Genomic DNA, 7,981 nt, shown 5'->3' with positions numbered 1-7,981 from the left:
TTTCCTCTGATGCCACAACAGAATGAGCCGGGTCCCTGGCACCTGTACTAAGGGATGACCTATATGCGGATGAATTTGTAGTTTAGAATATTTTATTGTTATGGGGGGAACTAGATTTCTTATTTTATCAATGAGAGCACTGGTGTCTAGTGTCACAGACACACACACGCACACACAAAATGTGATTTATTTAAGGTGGGCTGCAACTAACAAATATTTTTCTTCATAAATTGTCTCGATCATTTTTCAAGTAATGGCTAAATCATTTAGTCTATAAAATGTCTGAAAATTGTGAACAGTGTCAATGACAACCTCCCAGGTGACACATGTAAATGTTCTCGCTTGTCTAAATACATTTTCGGTCATCAGTCAGTTCATTCCCTGAGATGCAGTTGAAGAAGCTGTAACATAACGGTGACTAATCAACATCTTGTAAAATAGTTACGGCAAACATATTATCCATCAATAGCCCGTTCACACATCCGGCAAAAACCGAGCTACATAACCAGTCACGTTGAAGTCATGCTTCTGGACATCTGACAAGCGTAAGTCCAATATTCACCCTCCTTTTCGCTCCCTACAGACTCCTGAGGAAAATATCTGGTAAAGTTTTGGGCCATAAGATCAATACAATGTGCTGAAAGACACGAAAAGGTCTCGTGGAGGTGAGCGGAACTACAGAATTGAGTGATAATTCTCTGTGGGTTGGTCACGTCGAGCGACACCTTTTACATCACACATAGTTATTTGATCGATTGTTACACTATAAATATGAATTAGTGCAGCCTTAACTAACTTTCTGCTACCTTAAACCTTAATTTTAATCACCTAAAACATGATTGCCTTGAGAGCACTGTGTTTGTTTATGGTTCCTCATGAACAATGGTTTGACAAAGTCCCTGCATTTAACCCAAATGTTCCTCTGCACATGTTTCAAACTTGGATTAAATGTCTTAAGAGAGCACGCGTGTCTTTTTTCTCCCGTATCTAGCATAGTTTGGATCATTTCTACATCATAACACTAAATCTAAAAGACTTACTTCCAGGTTACATCCTTCTTACATCCAGGTTTTACATTTTCATACAGATACCTGTTTTTATGGACTTCGTCACTCCAATCTAAATCGTAGACAGATATACCGACAGTCTGAAAGCATATTGAGAAAATTGACTGATATTGTTAGGGGGCAACTACATAAACCTTTTTCTTTCCCTGCCACACCTACACAGACCAAGCCTACACTGCAACATACACAAATGCCTCAGCTGTCTGTACCACCACACATTTGACACACACACACACACACACACACACACACACACACACACACACACACACACACACATACACACACACACACACACACGTATGCACACCAACACACACAATGTTCCTCCAGAGCAACGGGAAATAAGGGTGGCCAAGGGATACAGTATCTGTACAGCAGTCACAGCAGCGACACCGAAGCCTTCTCCTTGTTTCCCCTGAGTGTTCTACATTTATTTTTTCCTTTATATATTATTCAAGTTCAAGTAATTAATTCAGGATATCAAATCAAGATGTAGGAAATCAATCAAGAGCCTTTTTCAATCTGCCTTCCATTAAGCCGAACCCCCGGTCCTGGCTGAGCCTGTAGCAGAGCTGGCCTGGACTTCTATAAAGACAGACTGAAACACTTACGTGGCATCCCGTCCGCTGGAGAAGATGACTGCTTCGCTTCGCAAGGCCATGCTGAAGTACTTAGGCTGCATCCGATTGGGTGGTTGGAATTATTTTTGTTTAGCGCAGATATAAAAATGAACCACATGGCAGACTAGGATCTAATGGCCCCAGTTTGATAGTGACTGTTCATCATTTGTACATACTCTAAAGCCAGTATTTTTAGGGGGGTTTAAACTTAAATCTAGGATATCAGTTGATGTATTCTGCTGGATGGTTGAAAGTGATGGAGAATACTTTTGGGGGGAAAAAAAACAAAAACCTTCTGCCTTTGATTTCACTTAAATTTTATTGTCTCAACTGCAAATTTTATTTCACAGCCAAGGAAAAGCAATAAATGCAGTGCATGAATACACTTTGAATACACTCCAGCTAGAAAAAAAAAAAAAAAAGGACCTGATGTGTTTGCGAAAGATGAAGCAGATTGTAGCCTGAGCAAAGATTAAGTAAGAACAGATGCTCATAGAAGAAACAATCACCAGCCTCAAGACATGTGTACATACTGTATTTTCATCCTGTCTATGCCGTGTCCTCTTTCCCTGTCTGCAGTCACTGTGGCCGCCGACTATATGGTAAACCCACTCTGATCCCGACGGAGTCTGTGAGAATCAATAACCCTGGTCAAATGGCACAGAGGGGCGAGATTCATCTCATCTCCTTTTAGGCAGATACTTTAGCGACATTTGCTGCAGTGACGACTCTCCCATCTTGAGGCAGACGCAATAATGTTGTGGTAAAAATGTCAGTCAAAGAGCAGTGAATGTGAGGGAGGAGGGGGGAGCGTTGTGGACAGGTAGTGAGCCGTGTGTGTGTGTGTGTGTGTGTGTGTGTGTGTGTGTGTGTGTGTGTGTGTGTGGTTGTGCAGTGCCGCTGGTAGGAGGGGGTAATTTATTGAGGGAAATGTATCTATATTCTCATAGAGCCACTGTGAAGCCGAGATCTCCATCGCGGTGATAATTTGTGGTTGTTAAAGTGACACAGTGTTGGTAGGTTGGTTGAGGCGAGGAATGTCGGGGCCAGACCTGACAATTAGAGCTCTGTATATCACACACACTCTCAAAGGAGGGATGGAAGAGATAGGGCAGGAGAGGTCAGGACACACACTCGCACGTATACACGCACAGGGACACACACTTGCAAAGGCGGGCGTGCACAATTGTGAAATACAACCATACTCTACACACACTTTGAAGTAAGAGGTCAGATCATATCTGCTGTACATGCACACGGACACATACACAAAGCAGATAACATGTGGTTCTCATTTGCTAAAAGAGAGGAAACAACAGAACAACAAAACACTTCTCAGGTAAGTGCATAATAAAAGTTAATTTAATTTCCTTTCGCCACTCATTTCTAAGTCACGAGAGTAATGTGACTGATGGCACAAAACCTTCACATGCACATTTGTGCTTGGTGCATTTGTATCAGGCTCATCCAAATCATCTTTTACATCATTAACCATCACGTTCTCTGACAGTGCCTCAGAGTAATGTGATCTAATTAGGCAACAGAGGGGCTGGCAGACTGTACAGTACGGAATAAACTGTTCAAGGTTCCCATGCAGGTAAAAATCTGTTTCCACCCCCAACACACTCACAAAAACACACGTGCCTAATGCAGTGGCTTTATTTTCCCACTGAGCCTTTGTATCATCAGAAAACCCGGGCTGAGGCATAAAACAAGAGTCGATATGTGTCTGCGATGCGAGGGTGAATAATTGTTGTAATTAATGACCAATGGGTATTAACTAGAGCCATCTGACGGACCTTTGAGGCTAACTCTGCAACTGAATCTATCTGGCGGTGGGATCAACATTCACACACGACCTCCAAACAGCATGTCAAAAGATTCTGTAGTTTGTATTGCTGCGCAAACACTTAGTACTGTATGTGTCTGTGTGTGTGTGTTTGCCCACGTGAACTGTGTGGCTCTCCACTGCTCCTTGGATGTGTGTGAATGCGTAGTATGGCGATGCGTTGTTTTCCACTCACGTCTGGCGCTACTCCTCTGCGACACACACACACAAACCTGTCCAAAGTGTCTGAGCTTGTTCCATGTAAGATAGCTGGAGCCATTAGCTTCCTGTGACCTTTACCATCTTTCTCTGCCGTTGTATTCACATTCTGCTTCATCTATGTGTGTGTCTGTGTGTTGTGTGTGTGTGTGTGTGTGTGCAAAAAAATAAATGGTATGAATTTCCACAAGTCCATGTACCAAATTGAACCAATGCCTCAAAAAAAATAACAAAAAAAATATATATAATCGTAGATATGTTTAGGTATCTTCTGAATGTGTGTAGTTAATTAAATGTTAGTGTAGGTACATAACCACACGCAGACATGCAGGCATGTATTTGCAATGGATTTTCCTTTTCTTTTATTTGCTGTAATTGGAAAATAATTCAGACAACGTCCGGAAGAATCGATAAAGAATTAATGAAAGAAGAGGGGGAGTCATTAAAGGCAATAAAGAGGGAGAGGTTATGATGAAGATGGCATCATGGAGAGACACAGGGGAGACAGGCATTGCTCCTGCTGCTGCTGCCGCTGCTGCATGTGAGAGAGAGAAAGAGGTGTATGTGAAGGAGTGTGTGAAGAGATATTCTTCATGTTGCAAAATACGTTGACATTTTTTCAGCGTTTTGCTTTAAAAAGCGATAAAATCCATTTTCAGCAAAAAAAAAAAAAAAACACATTCTGATTCAAAATTTAGTTTGACAGTAGTGAATGATACTTTTTTTGAATTTAGTATTTTTAACATAATTTCAATAGTGCATCTGTAAATTAATATCATGACTGTAAGACACCTTTTTGTCATTGTATAGTTTAATAAAAAGGATGTCCTAGTCTACTATTTCAACACTATGGCCAGTGTCACAGTCAATCATTCAGAAGGGTAATTATATGACACTACTACGCTAAAATACCTACACTCCCTTAATAGGATCTGAGCCATCAAGATCCAACCTTAAGCTTCCATCCCAGCCTCTACCACTCATCTGAGTGCCATAAAGCTGCCAGAGGAAACAATACAGCCTCTCTCCTCACCACTGAGGTTAATGGCAAATGGGGCTATGGCTGCCGGTGATATTGTTGGATAAATGATTATTGATTAGGTAAAGGTTGAGCTAATCATTAGGCTTCATCCATTTTACGGACTCTTTCCGTGACCTTTCTGCCCGGCTCTTGGATCACCAGGATTTCTCCATACGATGATTTGATCACCTCACAGATGAGCACAGGGAAGCAGAAACAAGAGGGGGAGGAAAGGGAGGACAGAGAGGAAAGGGAAAGAAAAGACAGATTAGTGAAAGGGAGCTGTGGGCACAACGGAGGAGATGAGGACATGAGTGCGCTGAATGTGCCTGTATGATATGAGATGATGCTGAAGTTATATGAATGATGGAGTCACCCTTAGATATTCAACCTGTCCACCAAACATGCAGCATTTTATTTTCTTTGGATCTATTTTTCGCTTACAAAACACAGACTTGTATTGGGTTAATATAGTGGGTCATCTTGGATTTTAGACGCCAAGAGAAAACATAATTTTATAGTTAGAAACATTTGCAAGTCTTTAAAGTGCATAAATACTTTGGAAATAAATAATATTCACCTAATTCCGGTGATCCTTTGAATATATGTGTGAAGATGAGGGTTTTAGGATTTGGAAAGGTTCTGGCATTAGAAAAAATCATGATATGGATCTAGGTGAACATTAAAATCTTTTCAACAATTACAGGAATAGTTTCATATCCCTCAAACACGTTTTTTTGTGTGTTTTTTTTTTCCACATTTTTCCACATTTCCTCCTTAGAAGTTATTTGAACAAGGATTCATATTATATAAGTTGCAGAGAGATGAATAGTCTTGGTAGTCATATTATGATTGCATGAACTGTGACCAATTGATTATAATTGACAAGACCACAATGAACAGTAAACACAGTTAGGAATTTTAGATGACCCGACACGGTATAGTTTTGTGTGATGCCAAAAAAGTCGGATAAATAACATGAAACACAATATACTGTAAGATAATTATCAAATTACATGCAACCCCTCAAGTACATCATTAATATGATGATTCGTGTTCTGCAGTGTGCATAGGTGCCAAAACTGTTCAAATAGGGATTTTGAATTTTCTTGCCTGTTTGGCTCGATGTACTTTACTGTATATATACACTGATCAGCCACAACATTAAAACCAGTAACTGGTTTTAATGTTGTGTCTGATCAGTGTATATATGTGTCCAATACTACCCACAAGTGTCTAAATATTGTTAATATATACATAATAAAAACTCTAATACAAACATCTATAAATCCAATTTAAATTAAAGTTTAAATTCATTATTAAATCTGCGTCAGCGGCATTCTCGGTTTACACAGTTTTATATTGAGCTGAGTGTATAGGCTAAGCATTAGATACACTATAGACAGAGCAAAAACACCCCGTGTGAAACATCCGCTCTGAAACCTTGACATGGTGACAAGGAAATGCCTCGCTCCTAACAGCTCTATTTATTGAATTGTAGTGAATATTCCTGGCAGCAGGACTTTAACCAAACCCAGACTGGAACTCACATCTGCACCCAATCAGCGCAGGAGAAAACCCTTCTGTTCCTTCTCTGTTCCATTTATTCACAAAGCCCGGCACTGGGAAACAGAATGTTTATTTGAAGTAATACTTTACTCTGAACTACTGGATGGCAATACGTTAGCATTTTCATTACTGCATGCATAATCTGTTCTGGAGAGTAATGACTAACCAGTTTTTTTTTCCCTCTCACTTTTTGCTACAATAACCCGAAAATGGTATGAATGTAGAGCACATACATACTTCCACTTTTTCCTCTCCAGTTTGCTTGTGCAAATGGCATTCACCTTGCTCTATGACCTGAAGCTGGTCTAAAATTTAACAAGCCCTGATTTTGTGTGATGACAGCATGTGCTACATATTTGTTCTATTCAGTACTTTCTTTTTACAGTTTATTTAAGTCATGATCTTCATTAATCTGTGATTCATTGTGCATTTCTGGGAACAAAAGTGGGAGCAATTTCTGAAACCACTGAAACGCCATTTCTGCTTACCTGGGAAAGGTGTATAATATACAGTGATGCATGTACAATACAAAGGATATCACACACTTTTCATATCAAATCTTCATTTTTATTGACTTTTTTCCAATTATTTAAACACTGCAGGACACAGTAAAGTTTTATTTTATCACTTTTTTTTCGCTTCACATTTGAGTGTCTTGCCTGTACAAGCTAGAGAACTACTTCACTTCTTTGACAGGCAGGCCTGATGTCCAGTTTTGTAATAAGCACAGTCCTTTGCAGGACTTGAACAGTGATGGGGACCATACAAGTCAGTAATTCAGCATAAAGAGGCATAAATTATACTGCAAACACAAACTCATGCACGGATGTTGCAGATGCACAGCACAGTACAATTATGTACATACACAATATGCACAAAAGCCGACACACACACACACACACACACACACACACACAGTGACAAACACATGCACACACCTTAAATTAGCATTTGCACAACCAGCATGCAGCTCTGCACACACGACTGGTTAAGAAAATAATTAGAGAGCTTATACAGAAAGTGTGGGCAATTGAACAAACCACACACATACTATATACACACATAAAAGTGCTTCCTTATTGTATCGTTTTTCTTGCATGGGAGATGGAATCAAACAGAGATGGAATTACAAGGCTCTAGCTGCGATCCTAGTTTTAAAATACGGAGGTTCAAAGTTTTCAAATCTCAGATGGGAAAAAAAAGCATGCAGTACTACTATTAGTCTCTTTTACTGATCAAAATAACAGGCACCCTAAAGGCATTCACTCAATAATAAATCAATAATAAGAAAACTCTACCTAATTTTTGGCTGGACCAGCCACAGTACATCAGTCCTACATCCCCGAACGTCCATGAGTGAGTGAGTGAGTGAGTGAGTCGGTCGGTCGGCTGTGCAAGTGTTGGAGTTTCCCCATTTGCCGTTGCTATTTCAAAATTAAATAGTGCGAACAGTTTCAATTAGGTCATCAGGGGGTCGTTTACAGGTAGTTACTGCCATCTTAGAGCCTTTGTCGTTAGATTTAGTGACTTTTCAGACCCCTTTAGTGACTGTTTTTCAAAAAAGGCACCTGGCAACAAATTTAGCGACTTATTGGACAATCCTTAGCTAATTTCCATAGAAGAGAGTCGCCAGTGTTGCCCCATGAGTGCGAGC

Source organism: Xiphias gladius, chromosome 1 (assembly GCF_016859285.1).
Source record: "Xiphias gladius isolate SHS-SW01 ecotype Sanya breed wild chromosome 1, ASM1685928v1, whole genome shotgun sequence".
NCBI classification, from domain to species: domain Eukaryota; kingdom Metazoa; phylum Chordata; class Actinopteri; order Istiophoriformes; family Xiphiidae; genus Xiphias; species Xiphias gladius.
Note: the sequence above shows the minus strand (reverse complement) of the source record.